Source organism: Pelophylax lessonae (genome assembly GCF_965119305.1).
Source record: "Pelophylax lessonae genome assembly, chromosome: 1".
Lineage (NCBI taxonomy): Eukaryota > Metazoa > Chordata > Amphibia > Anura > Ranidae > Pelophylax > Pelophylax lessonae.
In genome coordinates this window covers 754574663-754602654 of record NC_138768.1, presented here as the reverse complement: position 1 = coordinate 754602654, position 27992 = coordinate 754574663, and the positions used below count along the sequence as shown (strand labels likewise).

At 40.9% G+C, this 27992-nt stretch overlaps 1 protein-coding gene and 1 long non-coding RNA gene across 3 annotated transcripts in view; one reads left to right on the top strand and one right to left on the bottom strand.

Annotated features, from left to right (window-relative positions):
- The window catches only part of LOC309554452, a 51446-nt gene extending 46480 nt beyond the window's left edge, over positions 1-4966 (top strand). Inside the window, exons 2-3 of the long non-coding RNA XR_014225235.1 lie at positions 23-157; positions 4714-4966. This is a non-coding gene — a long non-coding RNA (uncharacterized lncRNA). The remainder of the gene's footprint in view (positions 1-22; positions 158-4713) is intronic.
- RBM47 (RNA binding motif protein 47) overlaps positions 1-27992 on the bottom strand; it is a 173199-nt gene that overhangs the window by 93663 nt on the left and 51544 nt on the right. The window contains exons 1-2 of one of the 2 annotated variants that reach the window (XM_082256128.1): positions 21548-21595; positions 8060-8256 (exon numbers count right to left, since the gene is read on the bottom strand). The gene's annotated coding sequence lies outside the window, so the exon portion shown is untranslated. Of the gene's footprint in view, positions 1-8059; positions 8257-21547; positions 21596-27992 lie in introns of those variants that run through there. The other variant, XM_082256127.1, reaches the window with a different exon arrangement.

The following is a 27992-nucleotide window of genomic DNA, read 5'->3' as shown; positions in this document are numbered from 1 at the left end:
CCTGTTTATATTTCAACTGGAGAACAGTGGCTGAGCACTTCTGCCTAGCAGCACTAGAGTCGTCCGTTCAAATCCCAACCATGGCACTACCTGCCTGGAGTATGCATGTTCTCCCTGTGCCTGCGTTGGTTTCCTCCCACACTCCAAAGACATGCTGGTAGGTTAACTGACTCCTGTCTAAATTAGCTCTGGTATGCAGGGCTGCTGTTAGAAATCACGGGGCCCCATACAGCCTACCTAGCAGGACCCCCCCCCCCCTCTAAATATATAAAGAAGACAATATTTTCACTAAAAACACAATAAAATAAATCAAAAATCATAATTAGTGGACACAAACATAACAGAGAACCTGTGTGAATTAGCCCTCTTTAATAGTTTTTTACATTTTAAAATGAAAAATTATATATTTTTTAAAAATGTTAAAACATTTTTACAATAATTCTATTTTACAATTTAAAAAAAAATATTACGTTTAATTATTATTTATTTTTTACATTCTGCTTTTTTTTTTTCAGGACAGGGAAGCCTGCAGTGCTGCAAGAATGGGGGGGGGGGGAACAGTGAAAGGGGGGGGGCACACAGGGAGGGGGGGTCAGAAGCAGGCAAAACAGGGAGGGGGATCGGTGTCGGAGAAGCAAATACAGGAACGATGCCCTGTGTCTGTCTTTCCCCGCAGCAGCTGAAAGCTGGCAGGAGGAGGAGAAACTGTCTTTCAGCTGCTGCAGAGAGCCGCACAGGTCTTCCTTCTGTAATTGCCCCTGCGCCCGATCGCACTGATTCCCTTTGCTGTTGGGGCCCCCATGTGTGCCTGGGCCCCCTACAGGAGGACTGATGGTCCCCCCCATCAGTGGCCCTGCTGGTATGTATATGTATTAATGTGAGTTAGGGACCTTAGATTGTAAGCTCCTTGAGGGCAGGGATTGATGTGAAAGTACAATATATTTTTAAAGTGCTGCATAACTAGTCGATGCTATATAAGTACTAATAATAAATAAATAAATCTAAAAATTTACAAAAATGGATATTTGCTATGTGACAGATTACCATTAGTATATATTAAATACAATCTTGCAGCTAGAATAATACTAAGTGGCTTGGTAGTTCTGATACTTCTTGTGGCATTATAAAAAAACTGCCTCTCTCTAGCCCCAGAAGATTTTACCCCCTCAATGAGCAGGCCATTTTTTGCGATATGGCACTGCGTTACTTTTTTTTTTTAAATGTATCTGTATTGCACATAAAGAATAATGTACAAAGTGGCATAAACAATGAAAAATAGAACTAACAATGATCAAACATCAGTGTATGTAATATACATAGCATCCATTTATTGTGTACAAGGCAATAATAAAGACACTTATCCTTCATTTGATCACATGTGAAGTGTAGAGGGATTCAAGGTATCGAGGAACAGTATTATATCTGAATATCATGAATTAGATTGAGATAGTAGAATTATGTTCGGTTCATATGCTTGTTTAATGACTTAAGTGCTAACAGTGTCCTCTGAGCTCACCCACAGATTCCAAACTTTGTGAAACCTATGGAGGCATCCTCTAGCCTCGTATGTTAATTTGTATAATGGGATAGCCTGATTGATAAGAGTAAGCCAGAAGGCTATAGTGGGAGCGGTTGTGGATTTCAATTAGATAATAATGGATTTTGTAGCATAAAACATGACTAAGCGTATATGGAGCTACGTGTTTTTAGAAAGATATTCATCGCCAATATATCCAAAGAGACATCGTAAAGGATTACAAATATTAGGTACCTGGGCCACAGAGCTAATGAAGGCAATGACTTCTGACCAGAACACTCTTACTGGCTGACATTCCCACATCATATGAAAAAATGTGCCCTCTACCAGGGAACATCTAGAGCACACTAAGGATGGCAAACTATGCAGGTGAAAAAGGAAACATGGAGTGTAGTATGATCTATATAAAAGTGAAGTCTGTATAACCTTATCTCTAGCTGACATGACCGCAGGGACCTGTATCGGGAGAATTTCCTGCCAGATATCTTCTGTTAGATCCGGGATATCTGAGCGCCATTTAAGTTCTGTACAAGTAAGCCTGTCAGTGGAGGAATGTAACAGAGACGTATAATAGGTAGATATTAGTTTGGAATGAGAGGGGTCATTCAACAGTCTCTCTCTAAGGGGGAGGGTTGGATAGGGATGTCACGAAGAACGAATTGTGCCGCAACAGTGTGCCATAGTTGGAGACATCTAAAGTAAGCTGTGGAAGGGAGACCAAAGTCACTACGAAATGCGACAAACAGGTGAGAGATCAGTTTTATACCCTTTTTGAACCAGAATGCACCATCTGTCCTTTTATAAAATTCTTGTAAACATTGGTTATTCCATAAAGGAGCAATAGGGGAGAACACTGCATTTGCCCCCGTTGGGAGCAGCTTGGACAATTTAAAGATCTACAGTGTCATGGCTAAGATTTTTGTGCCATCCCTACCCCTCATGATTGGCAATGAATCAAGTTCTGGAGGTAAGAATGGCAGCCTCTAAGGCTGTGGCAGCCTTATTAGCTTCTGGATAGAATCACCAGTGAGCATCAGCTAGTTCAGAAGCAATACAATATGTCTGCAGGTTAGGGAGTGCTAGGCCTCCCTCTGTAATCGGCAGTTGCAGTGTATCTTTAGCGATTCTAACAGCCTTACCTCCAAAAATAAAAGGATAGAGTCAATTTCTTGAAATTTACGCTTAGGTATATATACCCGAGAATTGTTCATTACATAGAGAAATTGTGGCAAAAATATCAATTTAAAGATATTTATCTTGCCCAAGAGAGTTAGGGGTAAAGTAGACCATGTTTTTAAAGTGCTTTTAAGTCTGTTAACCAGCAGATCCAGATTATTTTTAAGATACAGGGAAATAGACTGTTAAACTATAACACCTAAATAACAGAAAGTTGTAACAACTTTTAATGGGCACATTGGTGGCAGAGAGATCTAGGCCTCTTGATCTAATTGAAACAGGAGTGATTTTTCCCAGTTGATTTAGGATCCTGAGTAATGACAGAAACCCTGGATGATAGTAAGTAAACTATTGAGAGAAGATTGAGGGTCAGCAAGAAATATGAGCATATCATCCGCATAAAAGGGATACCTTTTCCTCCATGCCACCAATCAGGCACTGTGTTACTTTAACTGACAATTGCGCGGTGATGTCCTTTTTTTTCCCCACAAATAGAGCTTTCTTTTGGAGTTATTTGATCACCTCTGTGGTTTTTATTTTTTGCGCTATAAACAAAAAAGAGCGACAATTCGGAAAAAAAAAACAATATTTTTCACTTCCTGCTATATAACATTCCCCCCAAAAATTTAGGCCAATATGTATTCTGCTATATATTTTTTGGTTAAAAATATCCCAATAAGTGTATATTGATTGGTTTGTGCAAAAGTTATCGTGTCTACAAACTATGGGATATTTTTATGGCCTTTTTTTTTACTAGTAATGGCGGCAATCAGCGATTTTTAGCGGGACTGCGACATTGTGGCGGACAAATCAGACACTTTTGACATTTGTTTTGGGGACCAGGGACATTATAACAGTAATCAGTGCTATAAATATGCACTATTCCTGTACTAATGACACTGGCAGGGAAGGGGTTAACATCAGGGGCGATAAAAGGGTTAAATGTGTGCCTAGGGGGTGCTTGCTAACTGTGTGGGGGTTGCTCTGATTTGGGGAAGACAGAGATTCTTGTTCCTGCTTAGCAGGAACACAAGATCTCTATCTTCTCCACTGCCAGAAAGGCAATCTGCCTTGTTTACATAGGCAGACCGCCGTTCTGCCTCTCTCGGTGGACAGCGAACATTGGGTCAACTGGACCCGCTGATTGGCTCCTCCTGATTGGCGAGCGATCACACCTCCGGCCGCGTGCGCACGCCCCCTAGTGGCTTTTGCACAAAATGACGTTCATGTACGTGATTTTGCACAATAGAGCAGACCTGCCACATTACATGTACATTAGGCGGTTGGCAAGTGGCTAGAGAAGGGGTGGCTGCATAGGGTCCTTGAAACGGTGGTGCTTAGAAACTGAAAACAAAATAGCTTGCACTTTACAGTCTCAGTCAACCAGAAAAAAGGGTAAGTTGATAACTATAAGACTGGCTATTAAAGGATGCCTCCTTTTTCAAGTATCACTTGTGATTATCGGGCAGTTTCGCATCACAACAACTTAGAAGAACTTTGTAAAGTTGGAAAATCTCCCTGCAAGTGGGTCTCAATCTTTTTATCTTCTATTTAGAAGAAGGAAGGTTCGGGAACAGTGTCCAGGTGTGGCTATTACCATATGACGAGATCATGATTTAGATCCCATATGACGAGATCATGATTTAGATCCCATATGACGAGATCATGATTTAGATCCCGGAGCTAGAACAAGTTGAGCTATAAAAGGCATCTATTACCATGACTGTCTAAGTATTTAGCTAGCAGAGCAGTCATGTGAAATAGATTAAAGCCTGAAGGAAAATTAGAACCAAACATTAGGTAGGCTTTGTCCCCTGAGTTGGTTGGTAAAGTTTGATTTTTAATCAGGATGTACCTTTGACTGCACCGCTTAAAATAGATATATATCCAGAAGATACATATTTAAACACAATTGCCTTTGTGCACGATACGTGTGTGTTTTTCTTGTCTTCATACAGTTGGAAGTGTGTATTTCCAGTAATGATTATTTCCCTCACCAGGTTACTTAGAACAAGTCTGGCAATGGAATGCCCTTCAAACTCATGGTCGATTGCTTCTAGTAAATGTTTCACCAGACACTAAACAACCCCAGTGTTCCACCCTCAGTGCAAACATTGTATGAAGGAGAAAAATAATATGCAGGAACAGAGTCTTGGAGGTGGCAGATACAGTGTGAGAGCCTGTAGACCTTCTGTTACGAAATTCATTACTATGTTATCAGGCATGTAAATTTATATTAGTAACAACCAATTATTCTTCTGCCTATTATTTTTTTTAAGGAACATATTTCTTAATGTCTCTACTGAAAAAAATGAAACAAATTAAATAAACATAATGAAGCACAGGCCGACAATGAGCCAATAAAAGTTATTTTAGCTCCTTGATGCTGATAATTGTAACATGATTTAAACTCCCCCAACTTACAAGGGAGATATACTATATGTCCTATCGGATGTGAAGTTCATGTACATCCATAACTAAGAAAAAGAAGAGTTTACTGGATGAATGACTTTAACAAAGAACATATTTGACAAAAGAAAGCACAAAACAATGATGAGATGATGAAATAAGATTCAATGCCTAAATCTGGCTATTATTAACACATGATTGTAAGACAACTAGACCCTGAATAGTCCAGGTGTAATTGAAATATTTGACCGCAAAAGTCAATCAAAAAGTAGATCCGTGGTTTGAAATGTTTTTGTGGTTTTCTCCTGTGATGCTCATATAATTTGCTCCAATTGATTATTTACATCTTTAGACAAAAAAAAAACATATTTTTAAATATCTAAATGATTTAGTAAAGAAAACTTCAGACTTTGGCATGTCTACAATTTGCAAAAAAAGTAAGTAAGTCCAATGTAAAAATAATACCAAAAACATCAGCTTATCCAAAAACATCCCAAGCCTTATGGTGCAAAAAACATAGGAGTTTATGGATATTGAATGTACAACACAGGGACATGGACACCTCATACAATGTAAAGACATTTCCTAGTAGTAGAGGGAGATATGTATGAATTCCAAAACCTCAAAAATCATACTATTCTCTAATACATGATCTATTTATTGTGACCACGCCCAGAAAATGTATTACACATTATGATTGCCCACGCTTTGTGAAATGATTATCCTATTATTAAAAGGTACCAAGAAAGACGAAATATCTAAAGCTACCCTCAGAAATATAATTGTAGTCTTACATCCAAGCAAAAACACCTTATTTTAAATTGGCAGAAACACCATATAATAGAAGATCATTAAGGACAAACTTTATTAGCAATAATAAGTATATTAAATATCAGTTAAATATTAAATTATTAAATATAAATACAATTGATGTGTGGTTGTTTGTGAACTGAGTAATTGTTTGTTCTATGTTTCTATTACCACGTCTAGCTACTGTGAACCCATGTCTACTTTTGGTATAACATAATTATCAGTTGTTTCTTGTAGGCTCTGCGTAGCCTTTAAGATTATGTTATGACATACCTTTCCATTACGTGGTAATGTGTTTTGTACCTAATATTCTTAATGAATATTATCAATCAATTATCTCCCAAGCTACCCCAGTTAAAGAGGAAGTAAACCCTCCTCTGCAACTTGTACCTATAGGTAAGCCTATATTAAGGCTTACCTATAGGTACTGTAAATATCTCCTAAACATGTGCCGTTCCTTCAGAGCCCCGTGCCGTTACCGTCGGCTCCTGCGTGCATACGCGGGAGTGACGTCATTGCGGCTCCAGCCAATCAGATGGCCGGATGCCGCAAACCCGGAAGAAGGGCGACACAACATGTCTCCCATGAGAGAGGTGAGCGGTCGGCACTTCGGGGCTTCGTTCTTAGGTAAGTATTTTTTTTAATTTGGAGGTTTACAACCTCTTTAAGGAAAATGTTCATCTCTTAAGGATAAGATTTTTGTCTGTTTGTCACCTATCAAAATATACAATTTAAAATGAGTTCAATAAAGTGCATGTGACTAAGGCTGGCCATATATTATACATGTGTCTTGTACAATTTTGATTTACAAAAAAACATATAATATGAGGTCAAACCTAAACACTTTCAATTTGTTTGTAATCAGCCAGACTCTTTCCCTACATAGTTGAAGGTAAATCTAAAGGAAATTGAACAAGAAAATTATATAATGTATGGCCAGCTTAAATCATTCTTTCTCTATTTTTTTACCATGGACTAACCCCAACAACAGTTTTCTCTAAAATTATTACACTTGCAGTTCATAGTTCATTAGCATGATCAGTAGGTTGTAGAGCATTTTAAATAAATTATTACAGAAAGGGTTTATAAAAATGAAGAAATTAAAAAAATATATTAATAATGGTCAGGGAAAAAAAAACACAGACAGTAAAATTTGACCCTTTACATTGGAGGTCAATGTAAAAGTGACTCTAAATTGGTGGTCATTGTAGGCAGCAGATCAATGGGCCAAAGCTCTCTTTTCAAGGAAACCCTAGCATATGAACTATATAAATATAAAAAAAATGTGAAAGCTCATTCTATGCTACAAATATGTTAAAAAAAAAAACAAAAAAAAAAAAAACCCACAACAGAACCCTAGAGGAATAGCGAAGAAAAAAGATATAGTGACTCTTTTGAGGAGCAAGTGATAACTAGCTAGACCCTTGACTCCTAAAATCCTTGGAAACAATGGTCATTTTTTCCAGCTTGGTAAGGAGAATTCAGTACTAAAGTATTCTTTTACTTCTAGCATCTTTCAAAAATAAATTGCTATATATATATACAGTACATATTTTACATTTTTTAATATTCATTATATATACATAGAGGAATGCGGAATATATTTAGCAGGAGATTAGTCACCTTAACCTTTTGTGCTATTGTTAGACCATAAAGAAAAGGTGTGCCTGGTAGTAACGAAATCACGTGAAGAATAGATGCTAAAGTAATGCACATTTAATTCTGGACCTACACCTAGAATGACAAGTTGAAATGTCTTTTCACCTATATGATGACAGTCCAGAAGCTGTACACACAGTGCCAGGACCTCCCAGTTTCTGCACTGAATCTGTCAAAGGTCACATCTACATTCCAGGCTTAAATGAACAGAAACCTATTCACATTACCTGGAATCAACCAAGGCCTGATCCAAAGGTTTAACCAGTCCTTTGGCTCTTGGTCACATACTGATTAAAGCATTAATGACTTAATAGGTGATCCAGTTTTCAGGCTACGCGGCACAGGAGAGTATGAGACAAGCAGATAAATGTTATAAAACTTATAAGAACCTGGAACAGGGATAATAAAAGGAGGCAATGCTAGAATTCCATGGCTCTCGGTTTTAGTAAAATAACTTAATTTTCATACCTGTTGGCTGGTGGATAACAGGAGAGGAGACTGAGATCTTGTGCTTTCAGACTGATTCTGTCAAGTGGGCCGAGTTTCAATACGCAGACCTCAAGGACACCGAGGACTCTAGTGTTTGTTTAATGTTGGCTTAGGAGGTGCTGTCACCACGCAGCTCTACCTGACAGACCTTTGTACTCCCTGTTCATCTGGGATGCCTGAAAAATAAAGTTATGGCTGCTTAGAAGTATTAGGCAATGTATATACATATAAAAGATTATTTACTCTAATGCATATAATGAGATTTTTACCTGGAATGGACGAAACACATCTGCAAGTGTATTTGGAAAAGCAGGAGCACTTTTGCTCTGTGACTATCGCTGCGCCCTGCCACCCTAGGCCACAACCTGTGTTGGCTTTGGGAAATCTTGTCCTGGGTACTTTAGTAGCAAGTCAACATCCCTAGCAGTGCCTACAGAATTGGTACAGTGCTCTCTATACCCATTAAACATGAGTTTACGTCACTGCACTTTGCACAAAATTAGAGCCCTTTTTAATAAGCTTTCTGAATAACGATGTGCACTACTGAGTCCATTATAATTAGTTTTCTTTAGTAGGGCAGCACTGATGGTGTAAGTACACAGAGCAACCAGTCTAGTTTAGAGTAGTCAGCGTATTTTGGAAATAGTCCTTTTTAGAGCCCATTCACACAGGGGCGACACGACTTGCCGGGGCGACCTGTGAAGTCGCGGTGCACAGCGTGCACCGCGACCTCGGCGCGACATGCACGGACTTCATATCATTGAAGTCAATGCAAGTCACCTCCAGGTCGCCCCAAAGTAGTAGAGGACCCTTTTTCTAAGTCGGAGCGACTTGTGTCGTTCCTATTAGAACGGGTCCTGTGCTAATCAATGGCAGGCGACCCACCGCGACTTGTCAGGCGACCAAGTCGCACTAGTGTGAATGGGGATTTACCGTTTTATTATTTATCTTTTTAATAGATAGCTATTATACCTTATATGCGATATAAGAGACAGCCAAAGAGTAGAGTTTACACTGTACGGTTAAATGGCCTAAAATCAAGAACAAATATAGCTTCATCAGTCCTTGATGTGGTGGCTGCATTTGTTTTCTTTTCAGATTTTTATATATTTTTTATGTGATCCTACCAGTAACAAACTACCTAAGATGCCAACACTTACTCACCATGCTGTACCTATGGAGGAACAGATTTGACACCTCAGGGCAGGGCTACAGGAAACCTTCCCTTTACTTTTTCTTATTATTAACAAGGGATTAGGGGAGGTTCAACAGTTTTTTTTTTTTTTTTTTTGCACATTAAACTAAAAGATTTCAATGGTATACTATTTTACCAAAAGTATTGGGACACCGCACATGAGCTTTAATGGCATCCCAGGATTAGTCTATAGTCCAAATCATTTGATGGAGGGGGATTTTGTTGTGGGGTTGTTTTTTAGGAGTTGGGCTTGGCCCCTTAGTTCAGGACTCTGTGCAGACCAGTCAAGTTCCTCCACCCCAAACTTGCTGATCCATGTCTTTATAGATCTTGCTTTGTGCACTGAACCAAATCATTTGGTGGAGGGGGGATTATGGTGTGGGGACGATTTTAAGGGGTTGGGCTTGGCCCCTTAGTTCCAGAGAAGGGAACTCTTAAGGCGTCAACATTCCAAGACATTCTGGACAATTTCATGCTCCCAGCTATGCAGGAACAGTTTGGGGTCGGTCCTTCCTGTTCCAACATGGCTGTACACCAGTGTACAAAGCAAGGTCCATAAAGACATGGATGAGCGAGTTTGGGGTGGAGGAACTTGACTGGCCTGCACAGAGTCCTGACCACAACCCAACAGAACACCTTTGGGATGAATTGGAGTGCAGACTAAGAGCCAGGCCTTCTATCCAACATCAATGCCTGTCCTCACAAATGCGCTTCCAGAAGAATTGTCAAACATTCCCATAGACACACTCCTAAACCTTGTGGACAGCCTTCCCAGAAGAGTTGAAGCTGTTATAGCGGCAAAGGGTGGGCCAACTCAATATTGAACCCTACAGACAAAGACTGGGGTGCCATTAAAGTTCATGTATGTGTAAAGGCAGGCGTCTCACTACTTTTGGTAATATTGTGTATATGTAACAGAGCAAATTAAAAAAAAGTAACACACATTCGGTTTTAGGGTTTGCATGCATTTTAACTTTTGAACACGACTGTTTCTAATGGTGATAGAGGTTTTTTTGCGCTAGTAGAATATCAAATTAGGTGGATATAAATGCATTCCCTTAACTCGAGGGCAAGTTTGGTGATTTGAAGATATGTCACATTGAAAGGTATCAGTGATCCCCCCAACACACCCGAGGCTTCCACCTCATCATCAATGGTCAGCTTTGCCATGTGCCGAACAGTTGCTGCATCCAATCAGATGCAATGAGCACCTCTTCTCAGAAAGGCAGAACCATCTGTACTGTGTAACAGCTGTCCCAACAGATTCCTTTCAAATGACTCCAAATATGGGTTTATTACATCAGTAACTGCACATTGCTAGAAATAATTGTAATACGATTTGGAAATGAATATATGATTTTACATTTTGACCACAGATACACTTTAAATAAATACAATAACTCTCCAAATAAATTAAGTGTATCGAATAATACATGTCCACATTTACTAAATGATATATATTAATAAACTAAAGATAATATTTTCTGCTAGGAAATATATATTCCCTTTAAACCCACAGAAACGCTGATTCTTTAATAGCTACCTGTACTTGTTTATCGGAAGAGAGGAAATATTTATTCATCCTAATTTACTGTCACATTGTGCGGAAGTAAGAAGAACTCATGGATGTGAGTCAGCTGAGGTCAATGAGTTTTTTTTTGGGTAAAAATAGAATTTTGATAATAGGTTTGCTGAATCCTCACTTCTTCCCCTGAATTTTATCAGTAAATGCAGAGTACTTTCCTTTTGTTGATTACTTATTTACATTGTATTTTGCACAGACCACTAAAACATTGCAATAACATTTGCTGTTTTTAATAACAATTTCATTGCAAATCTCAGTTGTTTTGTACAAAAAAATGTACATGCTAGCTAGAGAAAAAATAAGATTTGTGTACAGACTGAATTAAAGTTAAAGTTTTAATTACACTGCATTTGAGCACCACAAACCAAAAACACTAACGCACAAAAACACACAACTTTGTTTTACAGGAGGCAGTTTCAGCATGTGCATACATTCAAATCATACACAGATTACTGCAGGCTCTGTGCACACCAATGTGACACCACTGACACCATGCAATGCAGTGCAGTGCCATAGGGTCCCCCATACTTGACAGTACCAGGTAGGTCTTCTAATGATACAGTGTGCAGGGCTGCTGTTAGAAATCACGGGCCCTGTACAGCCTACTTGACAGTCCCCCCCCCCCCCCCCCCCCCGAACATATCAAAACAATCTTTCCACCTAAAATACACTAAAATCATTCTTGGCAGACACAAACATAAAATAACATACCATTTCTGCTAAATGTAAAAGATAAAAATGGATTCAATTAATAAAATGTTTTGTGCGTAAAAGAGGCTCATTCACATAGGTATTGTGCCCTGCACAGTGTGAATTTTTTCTTTTAATGTGGCTATTGCTGTGTGCAGGCAGCCTTTACTACACTATGGGGATGCAGCAGCTTCAGGTCCTTATTTGACAGGCATGTGGATGCCGATATATGGCCCTCGAACATTGACAGTATGCATTTGGTGCCACTCACCCAAACTTGCACACCTATAAAATTAGGACCTGCAGCTTTGTTCATCCAGCAGCTGCATCCTCATAAAGTAACAGACGGCCCCCTGCCGCACAAACATCTCATTCACACTGTATGGGCCAGAAAGGAGGTCTTGGGCTAGAATTGTTGCTCTCGCTCTAATGTTCGCGGGGATACCTCACATGTGTGGATTGAATGCCGTTTACATATGTGGGCATGACGTACGTATGCGTTCACTTCTGCGTGCGAGCACGCTGGGATGAGGGCACTTTAAATTTATTTTATTTTTATTTTTTTATTTTTACACTTTCCCTATAATTTTCGTTTTTTTTTGGTGATCATTTTTTTTCCCTATTACAACACCCCTTGTAATAGGAATAGTGCATGATAGGTCCTCTTTATGGAGAGATCTGGAGTCAATAAGACCTCAGATCCCTCCTACAGGCTGGAAAGCCTGAAATAAAAAACAAAAAAAAAAAGGATCTCGACTCACAATGCGCATTAGCTTGCATATACACAGACCAGACATACTTTTATGATCACTGAGAGGTTCAATGAATAACATTGATCATCTAGTTACAATGGCATCTGAAAGTTGATGGGACATATTAGGCAGCACGTAAACATGTTGTCCTTGAAGTTGATGTTTTGAAAGCAGAAAAAAAGGACATTGCAGTTTGTCGTGTATGGGGCTGTGTAGCCGCAGACCGGTCAGGGTGACCATGCTGACCCGTATCCACAGTTAAAAGCATCTACAATGGGCAGGTGAGCATCAGAACTGGACCACAGGAACAATGGAAGAAGGTGGCTGAATTATGCTATCTTTTACATCATGTGGATGGCAAGGTGAGTTTGCATCATGTACTTGGGGAAGAGATGGCACCAGGATGCAGTATGGGAAGAAGGCAAGCCGGCGAAGACAGTGTGATGCTTTGGGCAATGTTCTGCTGGGAAACGTTGGTTTGAGTCCTGTCATTCATGTGGATGTTACTTTGACATGTACCACCTCCCCAAACATTGTTGCTGACCCCTATACCCCTTCTTGAAAATAGTATTTCCTGATGGCAGTGGCCTTTTTCAGCAGGATATTGCAGCCTGTCACACTGCAAAAATGTTCTAGAATGGTTTGAAGAACACAACAACGAGATTGAGGTGTTCACTTGGCCTCCAAATTCTACAGATCCTAATCCAACCAAGCATCTGTGGGATGTGCTAGAAAGACAAGTCCAATCAAAGGAGGCCAACCTACATAACTCAAAGAATCTGCTACTGATGGCTTTGTGCCAGATACCACAGCATACCTTCAAAGGCCTAGAGGCGTCCATGCCTCGACAGGCCAGGGCTGGTGTCAGAAGGGGGATTTACTCAATATCAGGTGGGTGGTCATATAGTTATCGCTGATTGGTGCAGCAAGCAAGTAAAAGGTCGAAGGGGACAGGAGGAAAATTGTTGGCTGAACAGTGACTGCTTCCACTTTAAAGGGTAACTCCACTTTGAGTTGGGAAAAAAAAATGGAAATAAAGAAAAAATAATATAGTGTATACAATCGCTACACAAATCATATTGTAATTGAACGTTATTAAAAATGACCTTTCCTTTTCAATCTGCCGCTGCTGTAATTTTCTGAAAAGGCAATGCAATATGGCTACCTGGAGGTGTTTTGTACACAGAATGTATACTGACCACACCCCAGAAACATAATTTCCTGCTTGTGTGATTGGCTCACAGATTTTTCCCAGAAGTCTGCTTAAGATACAAATCAGATTTCTGGCATCCCATGCAACAAAAGTGTCATTTTTTGTTAGATGTTCTCAATAGGAACACGTCTAAAGGGATGCAGGCCCAGCAGATTTCCTCATTAGTGCTCTTCAGCTGCACAGCTGATTGATAATTATGAAACCATTCCCATTAGACCCACTCAGCACAGAGAAACAAACAGTGATTTCTAAAGAACAACAAAAGATAGGAATCTGCAACAGGTTGGTATAATCCTTGCAATGTACATAGATTACCCAGAAGGGAGTGTGGAGTTACACTTTAAGCTCAACAGTTCTAAAACAGATAACCACTAGAGGGAGTATTTACAAATCTGTAAACAAACTACAACAATCACAATATGGAACAAGTAAAAAGTGTGAAAATCATTCAAAAACATAGTTTAAGGTAAATGATTCTCAAAATATGCATATACCAAGAATGTACTAGAATCTTGTTTTATGTTCAAGTAGAAGTAAACCCTAACTTAACATAACAGACATAACATTTTCTTTTTCCAAAAGACATAACATTTTCTAAGCACTGCATATCAGTGATATTTTTATTTTTATTTCAGAAAATTCAGCTTTCACCCTTTTTCATATTTTCTTGTATCTCAATGCTGCAGATCTTCTGTGGCCTTTGTGCAGCCACATATTTCTTCTAAACCTGATTGGGCATTTTAAGTGAACACAGTCCAGATAGAAAATGGTTCAGTCAGGGCCAGGACAATGGTGAGCAGAAGGGACGGCTGCCCTGGGCGCAGTGTATTGTAGGGATAGGCACGCCCCAAGTTCCTCCTTCTATAAGGCTGACAGGAGTAGTGACAGTGGCATCACTACTTCTGTCAGCCCAGCTTGGAAGCGGCAAGTAGAGGTGGAAAGAGCTGGGAGGAGGTGCAGGCTGTGCTCTCTCTTCCCTGCCTTCTCATAAGCTTGCACGTAATGAAGGGGGGGGGTGCAATCAGGCACTCTTTGCCCTGGCACTGGATGATCTTGTCCCAGCACAGGGCTCAGCACATCAGATGATCAGTACATTACACACAAACACTCCAGAGTACACAGATACCTTCTCATGTTGGACATCTTCAGCATTTTAGGACTGACAACTGTATTTGGTTTATTGATCCTAAAGTGTGCCAAAAGCACTGCACTTTAAAACATTAATGCATCTACAGTAACAGCAGCTGCATGGATAGGCCTGGTGGTTTGCCTTCTCGCTTCTAAATAAAGTGTAAAGGACAAGTTCATATTTAGTGAAGTTGTCCTTTAAATGCCCCTCCTCTTTAGAAGTTGCCATGCAGCCTCAGGTGGTCGACCTGAGGACCTGAGAGTTAGAGAAGATGACTAGAAGGGAGACACTGGAAAGGATCTGATTTGGCATACAGTGAGTACAGATCTGTGCCACGGGGTCTGTCCTGAGAGGGCCATCCTTTCAGGTAGAGGAGTAAGTGGACGGGTGTCAGTCAAGGGGATGCTAGAGATTGTTCTGAAGATAATGTAGTGCATCAAGTCTGCTGCTGGAGAGAGCAAGAAGACCTAACCTCTTCCATACAAGTGGCAGTATGTTTAAAGCAGTGAGACTGCTTCCACAAGTAACCTGGCGAGGATAAGTGAGAGTTTTCCTTATCAACTGTAAATAGTTCAAGTTGGAGTAGCCCATTATTCCTTTCTCCCATCCAAGTTCCACAATAAATACCAAAAACCAAAACCCCTCGACTGTTTATTGGGTAACAAGCCATTCGGAGTAAGGAAGGATGAGTGAACTGTCCAAAAGTGACTGTCTGCAGGTAATCAGAGGAGGCCCAAGAAGTCCTCACACAGCAATCCCTACAGTGATAGTGCTACAAAAAGAAAAGAAAGCCAGCAATTATTGGTTGTTAAGGAACGGAGCTGCTGCGTCCTTAACAACCAATGACATTTCAGCTGTCAACAGGGGGCGCATCTGGCCAGCGAACAAGAAGCCACCTAGCTCGGCGCTCCTGCTTTCCTGAGGTGTTCAGCGGCGAACACAGCAACTTTAGAAGAGCGGATTGTGGCATCTAAACTGTCTCCTGGGATCCTCTTTCACCAGCGTGACATGTCCGAAAGTTCTCCAAACCTCCCCAGCGGCTTACCGGCTTCTATGCCTCTGCTGGCCAGCCAGGGAGACAGGTAACATGGCGCTGGCTGCATGCCTGGAGATATAACCTGCCCTTCTCCCCCCTCTACCCTCTCCACACGAAGTCCTGCCAAATTTAGGCAGAGGAGGGAGGAGGAGACAAACTATCCACTAGTTTGTAGACGTTATAAATTTTGCGCAAACCAATCAAAATACGCTTATTGGGATTTTTTTACCAAAAATATGTAGCAGAATACAAATTGGCCTAAACTGATGAAGAAATTAGATTTTTTACATCTTATTTATTGGGTATGTTTTATAGCAGAAAGTAAAAAATATTGCTTTTTTTTTTTTTTTTTTCAAAATTGTTGCTTTTATTGTTTAGAGTGCAAAAAATAAAAGCTGCACAAGTGATCAAATAACACCAAAAGAAAGCTCTATTTGTGGGGAAAAAAGGACATACATTTTATTCAGGTACATCGTTTCATGACTGCACAATAGTCAGGTAACGTAACGCAATGTTGTATCGCAAAAAATGTCCTGGTCATGAAGGGGGGGTAAACCTTCCGGGGCTGAAGTGGTTTAAAGTAAGTATATAGGTACAGTTTATAAGGTGAAGGGGACATTTAACCACTTAAGGACCGATTTACTGTGGCAGGCAGCCCCTCCTGCGTGAACCAACGTAACTGTACGTCGGTCACGTGCCTGCAGCTAGTGGGCGAGTGCGCTCCGCCGCGCTCCCGCCCCCACTCGGCAGCGGGGACTCCGATGCATGGGGCCGGCGGCAACGATTGCCGTCTGACACCCACGATCGTTCCCCACTGAGAGAGAAGGACGGTCAGCTGTTGTAAACACAGCTGACCATTCTTCTCTCTGGAATGATCACAGAGCCCCTGTGATCCTTCTATGTAGGATCACAGGTCTCTATGATAATTTCAAAAGCCCAACCCCCATACAGATAGAAACACGCCCCTAGGTACACATTTAACCCCTTGATCACCCACAGTGTTAACCCCCTTCCATGCCAGTGTCATTAGTACAGTAACAGTGCATATTTTTAGCACTGATTACTGTAGTAATGTCACTGGTCCCCCCCAAAAGTGTCAAAAATGTAAGTTTGGGGTCCGATCTGTCCACCGCAATGTCGCAGTCCCGCAAAAAAAATCGCAGATCGCCACCATTATTAGTAAAAAAAGAAAAAAACAATAAAAATGACATCAATTTTTCCCGTTGTTAGTAGACGCGATAACTGTTGCGCAAACCAATCAAAATACGCTTATTGTGATTATTTTTACCAAAAATATGTAACAGAAAACAAATTGGCCTGAAATGTTAAAACATTTTGATTTTTAAATTTTTTTTGGGGAATGTTATATAGCAGAATGTGAAAAATATATTTTTTTTTTTTTCAGAATTGTCACAAAAATTAGCACAAAAAATAAAAATTGCACAGGTGATCAAATACCACCAAAAGAAATTCTATTTGTGGTTAAAAAAAAGGACATCAATTTTATTTAGGTATAGCATCGCACAACTGCGCAATTGTTCGTTAAAGTAACGCAGTGCCGAATCGCAAAAAATGGCCTGGTCATTAAGGGGGCAAATCCTTCCGGTCCAGAAGTGGTTAAAGGGCAACTGCACTGCAGCAGTTAAAGTTATCCCATAAAGATCTGTTTTGATGAACTGATTTATATTTCAATAAAAAAAACTCTTCCACAAAATAGTTGTGCATTTTTGCAGTCTGCACCTATAGAAAAGGATTGCACCAGAAAGCAGGCTGGAATCATACTGTGGCCCTATTTAAAGGATCCAGTTGGGCAGTGGCGTAGCGTGGGTTGTCAGCACCCGGGGCAAGGCAAGTAATTTGCGCCCCCTAACCCGACTTTGAGGTCACAAAAGTGTGTAAGGGGCCTTCAGTAATCAAGGTATAGTGTGCCCCCTTTCAATGCAGAGTGACCAGCGTGCCCCCTTTCAATGCAGAGAGATCAGCGTGCCCCCTTTCAATGCACAGGGACCAGCGTGCCCCCCTTCAATGCAGAGAGATCATCGTGCCCCCTTTCAATGCAGAATGACCAGCGTGCCCCCTTTCAATGCAGAGAGACCAGCGTGCCCCCTTTCAATGCAGAATGACCAGCATGAGGCGGCATAGGCGAGGCTTGCAACGCCACCCCACCCTACACTAATGGACAGGTGAGGCACAGTCCATCCCTGCCCCGACCCGCCATTTTCAGCCATAGGGCGGCCGCACTGGACTTATCCGAGCCTAAAGATGGAGGCAGCTGCAGACAGTGTGTGAACTGTGTATGTCAGAGTCAGACAGACAGAGTGACACTGTGGATGCGCCCCCCAAGATGTTGCGCCCGGTGCGCCCGACCCCCCTGCACCCCCCACGCTACGCCACTGCAGTTGGGTGCACATCTTTGCACAACTCTGCTTACATACAGTAAAGAATTTCCGTCAGTACTAAATAAACTTAACTTAGGAGGCTCTTGAAGAGGCAATCAGTCATTCTCTCCTACTGCTTACTGTAGGTAAAGGCAACAGAGAAATGGAAGTGCTAAGAAAGCATTATACTGATTTATCAAGGAAAATACTTACTGGCCTACATGATAAAACAAGTATGTTCGAATTATTAATATTTAATTTAAATACAGCCCCAATTTAAAAAAAGTTGGGATGCTGTGCAAACTTTACATAAAAACAAAGAGCAATGATTTGCAAATTTACCTTTTTTCTTAAAATGTTACATTTTCTCAGTTTAAACATTTGATAGGTTTTCTATTTTCTTTTGTGAATAAAATTTGGGTTTATGTGATTTGCAAATCTCTGTTTTTATGTAGATTTTACACAGCGTCACAACTTTTTGGAATTGGGGTTGTAGTTACCCACTTGACCTGCAGAAGATTTACCCCCTTCATGACCAGGCCATTTTTTGCTTTTTGGCACTGAGTTACTTTAACTGATGAATGCGCAGTCATGCAACACTGTACCCAAATTAAATTTATATCATTTTTTTTTTTTTACACAAATAGAGGTTTTTTTTTCCGTAGTATTTTATCACCACTGGGTTTTTTTTTTTTTTGCGCTATAAACGAAAAAAACATCGAAAATTTTGAAAGTGAAAAAACAATATTTTTTACTTTCTACTATAAAACATATCCAATAAAAATTTTTTAAAAATCAAATTTCTTCATAAATTTAGGCCAATATGTATTCTGCTACATATTTTTAGTTAAAAAAAAATCCCAATAAGCGTATATTGACTGGTTTGTGTGAGCATTATAGCCAGTGCTGGGAAAAGGTCATCTAGAGCCCAGGGTGAAACCCCCCCCCCCCCAAGATGAACAAGCGAAAATCCCCCCACAAAAACACTGAGCACTAATCTGCAAGCTTACCCCCTGTGCATAGACCCCCCCCCCCTCCCAGTACAAATCCACCCCTCCTGAAATCCCCCCACTGAGCACAAATCTTTGCCCCCATCCCCTAATTCCCCCCCCCCCCCCGACCAAAAAAAAAATCACTCCTCCAAGCACACATCTTCTACCCCTTAAGCTTTCCCTCCTAGTAAACATCTTCTCCTCTCTCAGCACAAGTTCCCCCTAGTCCCCCCTCCTAACATGAATCTTCCTTCCCCCTTCCCCCCCTCCCCATACAGATTCCCTCTAAATCACCACTCTTAGCACTCCACCCTCCAAATTTTCCCAACTAGAACAATACATACACCCTGCTCCCCCAAAAGTCCCCCTCCCACAGAAATCAGGGCTGAGGCTCCCCCCCCGCCCCTGCCCCATGTGACAGTGCTGGGCCAATGACCAAGCAAAAGAGCAGTACAGGGAGTGAATCACATACCTCTCCATACCAGGCCATACCAGATATTTTCTTCACTTTCAGTAAAGGTAACAGAGTGCTGAGAAAGTAAAGGAAAGTTGAGTATGTGCTGCTGGGGAAGGTGGCAGCACGGGAAACCCATTATTTACTGTAAGGGCCTGGCATTAAGGCTTAACAAAGGTTTGCGTTAGGGACCTGGCGTGATGTGCCTCTTTGTATCATAACTGTTTCTGCATAATCAAAGTAACTCCTGGTTCAGGGGATAATTTGGTAAAATTTTTATAAAGAGACCATTCGTAGGGAAGCAGCTCTTGTAGCACAGCAAACTTTAAGATTATTACAAATGTTAGTACATAGGATGCATATAGGTACATTAATACTGTTGAATACATTGTACTCACAGGAAAGCAACTCTATGCAAAATAACATAAACTATGCATCTATAACACACAGATTGTGTAACATAGGCTAAGTGATATTCTGCCAATACAATTACTGGTTGAATATTCTATTGTACACACATGACCAGCCAAGAAAAATGAACCTATGAAGTAGGCCCTTTGGTCTCACTATGAAGAATTCGATCCTTATACAGTAGAAATAAATAAATAAAAAACTTTTCTCTTTGACAAACACCCTACAGCACATGTGTCGAACACAAGGCCCGCCGGCCGAATCCGACCTTCCAGGACATTTCGTGTGGCCCTCACACCTCTCCTGCAGCTGCGACAGCCCCTTGTCTCCACCCCACCTTCTCCCAGCAGTCAGCAGCAGAGAGGGGGGTCAGAACTCCTCCTATAGATCCTGCCCCTCTCAACACCCACTTGTCTCCAACTCCTCTGGTCTGAGCATTCAGCAGACACTGGCAGTTAACTCCAGCTCTCCTCTGGTCCTCCTCCAGACCCTGCACCCTCTGCTTCCCAGCTCTGCCCCCAGTTTATTCCCAGCAGCAGCACATGGTAAGGGGGGGTTCACTGTGATGTAAGGGAGGGTGGGGGATTCTTGACTTCTGATGTAAGGTGGAGGGGGGGGGGGGGTTGGGATGCTCTGGACATCTAGTCTACTAGTAACTACTAGTGAACAAGCACACTGTGAGTCGTGTCAAACACGTCTACCATCCATTTAGCTGTACCTTGCATCCTCATTTAATAAAGCCTTTCATCGCGAGCCATTGCTTGGTGTGCGGCCATTTCTCTTGTATCCTGTTTGCGCTGGCGAACCGAGGTCCTGCACCCAAGACCGGCTGTGAAGTTTCAACTGCCTGAGTGGTATACATCTCTTTCTCTGTGTCTGGACATCTAGTCTTACAGATACAACTGGCCCTCAAACCATAATGCTGATGCGGCCTGTGATGAAATTGAGTTTGACTCCCCTGCCCTACAGATTCAAATGGTATTAAACTCAAAACAAAAAATGTAATATATTGCAGCTTACTAATTCTTAGGTGTCACCTTTGAACAGTAGCATGGTCTGGGGGGAAGGGAGTGTTAGATGTACTAGCAGATTTAGATATACTAATAAGTTAAAGCCAAATTCCAGCTCACACTTTGTAAGCAGTTACAACAAACATATACAGTAAAGTTTTTACAGAAATAAATAAATAAAAGCTGATGTTTCTAAGCACCCCTGTCAGTGGTAAATAGTTTGCCTTAATCCTCTAACTGCTACATCTACAGGACAGCATGTCCTGTTGAAAAACAACAGACTTACTGCAGATCACCAGGTAAAAATAAAAGCCTAAAAAAGAAAACGAATGCAGGCACTACGTCTAAGAATTGGTAAGCTGCAATGTAATAAAGGTTTGATTTTGACCCATTTTACTCTCGTTTGATTCAATCATTTTCTGTTTATCTAACTGAGTCATACAATCAGTAACTAGGTGTGCATCGATCGATTGATGAGAACAATGCTGTGTACTACAATGTATCCATAGTGTATAGCTGTAAGTAACACTGGCTGCAAAGTTTTAGTCTAGAAAACAGGCACCACTAATTTTGCATTAGTAAAAATAAACCCGTATCATAAAAGTTACATTAAGATGTATACCTGTGATCCAGAAACTGCATAAACTGACAGGTGGTTTCCATTGCTCATACACTGCTTTTAATATCTACGTAAAGTTTAGCCGTGTGAGTAATGACAGGCAGGTATGTCACATGACACAAGATATGTCACATGACAGTATCATCTGTCATATATTCCTAGTCACCAGGAACTGGCTGATCTGCCTGATAAAAACAGGAACAGTATCAGACTTTACCATAAGTAAATCATTTCCACATTCTCTAATTCAGAGTTATTTGGGAACATCTAATACAGTATATTGGCTCCCAGTGTTGTTTTATTTTATAATATGCAAGAAGAAGAGTTGTAAAATATATATAAATAAAATAATCTTATTTATAATTATATCAGAAAGAAGCAATATGCGTCCAGCTTGTATTGCAAAACTGGAAAATAATAAAAAAAAAGGATGAGAAAAAGTCATCAGTTCTAAATATCTGCCAAATAGGACAGATCTGCAAGCTAACACGTTTGGGGAAATATGGTCCAGACAGCAAAGAGGATCTGAAAATATAATCACATATGTATGCAATGTCTGGGTCACAAAGTCTGACAAAAGCTAAAAAAATATAGGCAACAAGTCACAAAAAAATCTTTTTGACTGATTGAATCGAATAACTTGGTAAAACATATTCTGCTCTAAATGAAAGAATTGCCCCAGACTCTCACACGTTGATGTAGTCATACACACCCATATTGGGGAGAAGGTTTAAAAGCAATCCTGGAGTACAAGTGATAATAAATTAGAGCCCACGCAATATGCAGTAATCAATAGAAACCAATCAGACTTCATCTAATTACTGTTCTAATGGTGATTAACATGTGTATGCACTATTGATCTCTGCACTTCCTTAAAGCTGAACTCCGAACATAAAACCTTTCATTTGCATATATTCCTTAGTAAACACAACACACTTTGTGTGCACCTTTGTTTTGTTATTTTTGCTTTTTTGTTTTTGTTTTGTCTTTGCAAATATAGATATTGCCTTGGTAAATAGAGCTGTGCTCTTACACAAACATAAACTGTGATAAATTAAATCAAACTAAACATAACAATTATTTACTAGTAAAGAAACCGTCCTTAGTGGATGATCATAGATTAGTGTTGACCACTAATGCAAGCAATACCTAAATATAGTATATAGCACTGCAGGGCTGGGGGGCCAACAAGGGGGGTGGGGACCCAGAAAGTAGAGGGAATCAGCAATGCACATAGTGAATAGGGTGTGCCCAGGCACACCTGGCACACCCCCTGCACACGCCTATAGTCTAAGGCCTGTTACCCCAACACAAGTGCCTCTCCAGGTACATGGACATCGCTGGGACATGAGTTTTTCAGTTCCTCACATATGCCACTTCAGTTGTGGACAGCAAATCGACCATTTCTCCAGGTCTCCTGTGGGGACAACTAGCTATAATAGACGCTGAACTCCAAGAAAAATACTGTAGGCCCTTTTCACACTTGTATGACCTGAAAGTCACATGACTTTGACATGACTTGAAGCAATGCCTGTTTAATCTTGAGTTTCTAGTTTATACTTTGCTCCCCCCTAGAAGAAACAAGCTTTTACCCTTTGAAGTAAAAACAGTAGGGGGGGGGGGGGGCGAGCCAGGGGGGCTCATTGCCAGGATAGTTTTTTTGTTTTCATTTGATATCAGTTTTAGGATGACTTCAGAGTACCAATTTGTTGTCTTCAGAGCACTTTCTCCCTTGGCTGCTCTTCTTGTCTTAACTACATTGGGGAGGATCACAAAGCACTGTCAATGGTGCCATACACCCCCAAGATGAAGTAACCCCAACAAGGTTTACAAGGCAACTTTTTATTTGCTGTCTCCTCCAGACACTGCTACACTTTTCCATACCACACCATGAACATTAGCATGTTCTTCCTTGATCAGGAAAACCCATCAATCATAGAGAGAGAAGGCAACACTGGGGACTACCATACTCTTAAGAACCCCCTAAGAGCCCATTCACACTGCCGCGACTTGTCAGGCGACTTGTTAGCCTGACAAGTCGCGCTATGTCGCGGTCCATTGAGTAGTACAGGACCGGTTCTAATAGGAGCGACACAAGTTGCTCCGACTTAGAAAAAGGGTCCTGTACTACTTTGGGGCGACCTCGGAGTGACTTGCATAGACTTCAATTATGTGAAGTCCCTGCAAGTCGCGCCGAAGTCGCGGTGCACAGTGGTGTACGTGACTTCACAGGTCGCCCCCTGAAGTCGTGCCGCTTCATTGTGAACCGGCACTTAATGGTTCATTTAGCCCCAAGTGCCTAAGCCCCCGTTCACACTAAGGCGACCTGTGAGGCGACCTGGTCGCCTCACAGGTCGCCGTAGGTCGCCTCCCATAGGGAAGCTGCGGACCCGTTCTAATAGGAGCGACACAAGTCGCTCCGACTTAGAAAAAGGGTCCGGAGCTTCTTTGGGGCGACCAGGAGGCGACCGCCATAGACTTCAATGTTATGAAGTCCGTGGCGGCCGCTCCGAGGTCGTGGCGCGCTGCTCGCTCGCGACCTCGGAGGTCGCCACCCGAAGTCGGATCGCTTGCATGTGAACGGGGGCTTAAGGTCACCAGAAAGAGAAAACAAAACAAGAAACAATTAACACAATTTGTAAATATTGAGACAGGTCAACACTGTTCTACTAGATCATTACAGAACTAACCCATGCTTTACATTCCATTGAACCTTAACAGCATTTAACAGAGTTGACATGTATTTAGGGGGGCACTTATACTGACCATGACTGAACTATACTGGAGTTTGACTTCCCCCCTTCCCACCTTCCCGCTGGTCTGCACTCACACTGTGCTTTAAATGAAGTGGTCTCATGCATACATTATCACCTCTGCCAACGTAACCCAAGTGATCCTTGCTTCTGTGCTTAGTGCTTTATGGAGAGGTATGGTTTGCACTCTCAGTGAAGTGAACCATACTGGACCACAAGTGAACCATGCCTGGGACCACCTCTTCCAAGTAGTCCTGGGCACATTCCCGGGCAATTTTTAGAGCACTCACGCTACACAAACGAACCAGACCAAGGGGGAGAACCATATCCAGGCAGGGTTAAAATGCAAAACTGCCAGTGTTGGTGCACCCTAAATGGTGTTCAGATAGTTTCCTCACAAGTAACATCTGTCTAATTTCAGTGGGCTTGTTGGTATCTATCTTCATGGCCAGTCCTGTGTCTGAACAACATGTACCATCACATTTCTCAAACACAAATTATGGTTAAACAAGGTTTTTTGAAGACTTATTACATGTGACTCCAATACGTTCTTACCCAAACAAGCCACTGTTTGTAAAAGTATAAATGTAAGAGGATTACCAGATCAGTTTACATAATCAGAAAGCTTTCAGTGAGAACATATGGAAAACAAAAATGGTCAAATCACACCAACGATCCAGTTACCAGACTTACGCAGTGTAAAAAGTAGTGACAAGCAGTTACCTAATGCAGCTAATAGTAGTGCTGAGAAACCAATGACAGACATTTTATGGTTAGTTGGTATGTTTTGTGTACCTTTTGTGTACAGGCTTTAGAATAGGGGATTTAACTGTGGGTGTAGATTTCATCAATCAGCTCTTGCAACATTGCCTGTCATTTTTTAATTTTGAGGGGCTCTACAATTTATTCATGATTCTAATGGAAAAAAATACTATTCAGAGACCCTCAATAAATTATTGCAGGTGTAGGCAGGTTGCTGTGGATATCCCATTCTTACATTCACCAGAAACAGTTGTAACCCCCTTCTTGTATGGTAGTCTTGCCCCTGCATCTAAGCATGGCATTAGGTCAGTCCATAACATAAAGCAGTCAATCACAAAAACATTGAGGGCCAGGTAAGATTCAACATTTCCACATCTACTACAAGCAACCTGCAAAGGTTGGCCAAGGTCAAAGCATTTAAATGTAATAAGACAAGCATCTACCAATTAAGTATTCTTTAAATAGCATGTATTCTGAAATTAAGCACACACAGAATAAAAATAACTCAATTATCTTCTACTTTAAGAAATCGGAATAACTTTTCTGTAATATCTATGCAAATGAGTATATAATCAATCAATAATTCAAAAAGCATTCCAAATTTAACATATGGCCATACATAGTTTGTGAGCGTTGTGTATGGAATTGAATAAATTCTGCCTAATTAGTGGATTGCATTTGTACCTGTGTAGTTTGACTTCTTAGCAACCAGAAATGAATTTATAGAGCAAAATGAAAATCTACTTCTCTTCCATTTTAGAATTTTTATCTGTGACATACAGCAGTAGTGGCGTCAGGGAATGCAAAGCACTGGTGATGTCTGATTTGCTAAAACAGTTTATTATAATCAGAGTCCAGAATAACAAGGGATGTGCAGACCCCCAGAAACACAGGTCTGGTTAGGTCAGCAGTGTAACTGATAGAAGAATCTACATCATACACATAGGCTTACATATGGTTAGAAAATTTAACAAAATGTATATATTGTTATAAATCTGAGGCCAGGGGAACTTGTCAGGAAGAAATAGGGGGGCGCCACTGCTGACGTCTTTTTGAAGAAGCATGCTCCAAGCTGTCATCCTTTTTACTCACTCACTTCTCAGCAGGGTCCTGAAACAAGCATGTTCTGACAATGACGATTTTAAAGTGTTACTAATCCCACATCATAAAAATATATCAATAATTGGTGTATAACATTCTGTTCATACTCACTATGAGATTTGTTTTCTGTATTTTCCAAAAAATGGGCTGATCCTGCTGTTTATCTCCCCCTTCTGTCCATGTCCCCAATGCAGCTAGGAAATTTGTACAGAAGTGTTGGCAGCTCTACACATGCTGTTTCCAGTGAGTTTCTATGCTGAGCATTTCCTCCCTATCACAAATCTGGTAAAGGACAGCCCACTCCCTCCCTCCTCCTCCATGCTCACTAACCAGCCAAACATAATGGGGGAGGGATATTACATCTTGATTAATGGAGGCTTCACCCTCCTCATATTCACAGGCAGGAGGGGCGTGACACAGCCTTCTGACTGGAAGAAATCCATCCACAGCATGTTACTGCCAAAAAAATGATAAAGATTTGATTTCAAATATATATTTGTATGACAATTTAAAACAGTTTATTGATATTAATTATTTATTTTTACTCCATATTCCAAAGGCAGTTTTTTTTATTTTAGAACATGTGACCAGCAGCAGAGGACTAGAAGCTCCTCCTGCTTATGTTTTCCTGCAGACAGTCTGGGAAAGATCTGTGTCATGTGACAGCTGTATATTGATTCGGAAAAAGGTACTTCGATTTTTTTTTTTTTTTTTTTAATAAAAAAAATGACAGTGACATCATCCATATACAGAAATAGAAGGGACAATGTAAATAAAGCTTATTCCAGATGAGACTTACCAAGGATGACAGCCCAAAAGCATGCACCTCCAGAACAAGTAAACGATAACTGCCATCCACAGTATAAGGAATATAAAATAGAATTCTATAGAATCAAGTCAGATGTGCGCATGCAGAGGAGGCTTAGGGCCTGACTGGTAGGATTTTGAAGAAAAAGCTGTGTGGTGATAGTAAGGATGCACGAAGAAGATGTAATTGGACCATGGACAGGTGAACACAGAACTGCTGGGTTTGGGGATCTGGGCCATTACAGGTAAATGTACAGTATCCTTTAATGTAAAACTGTAGAGAAAACTTCTATTGTTTTTCATTTTTGTTAGAGTATGGGAGGGTTATAGCCCCTGTCAGTTTTTTTTTGCCATCTGCGTCCCATGGGGAAGATTTCCCTTCACTTCATGTCCCATAGCCACAACAGGAATTAGGAGGATATCTCTTCAAAGTTAATGGAAATCCTTGGTAGTCACCAGGGTCACCAAAACTAATATCAACATTAAGAAATTTCCCCTCTATTCCTTTTCTGGTGACCACTCAAAATTTGTGATTTTCACTTTTACTTTTGGTGATAATGGTCTCCTGGACAAAAAGAGAGGGTGATTCTCCCTTATGGGGGCACAAACAGCAATAAAAACTTGACAGGTGTACTAATCCCTCTCCACTCAATCTAAAACTAAAAATAGGTTTTGCTTTCAGTTATACATTAACCTAAAGCTGCTTTCACACAGCTCCGTTGTAAAAACTTGTGAATAACGCCTATGCGTTTTTTATGCATTTCTAGTGTGTTTTCTGGTTGCCTGACTCCCAGCATGCTCCTGTGAAATGTGGACATGTCAGTCTGCACATCAGACAGTTCTTACTTTGCCTGCATTCCTTTCCAACTGATTATGGAACTTCCTGGTATGAGGAAACACGTGACACTCTCCCCTACATTCCACAATTCAGCACTCCCTGCCTGTGCATTCAATAACCAGTTTCAAGCAGAGGAAAACGTATCCCTGCTGTTTGCATTTTGGAATGTTTAAACACACATAGAAAT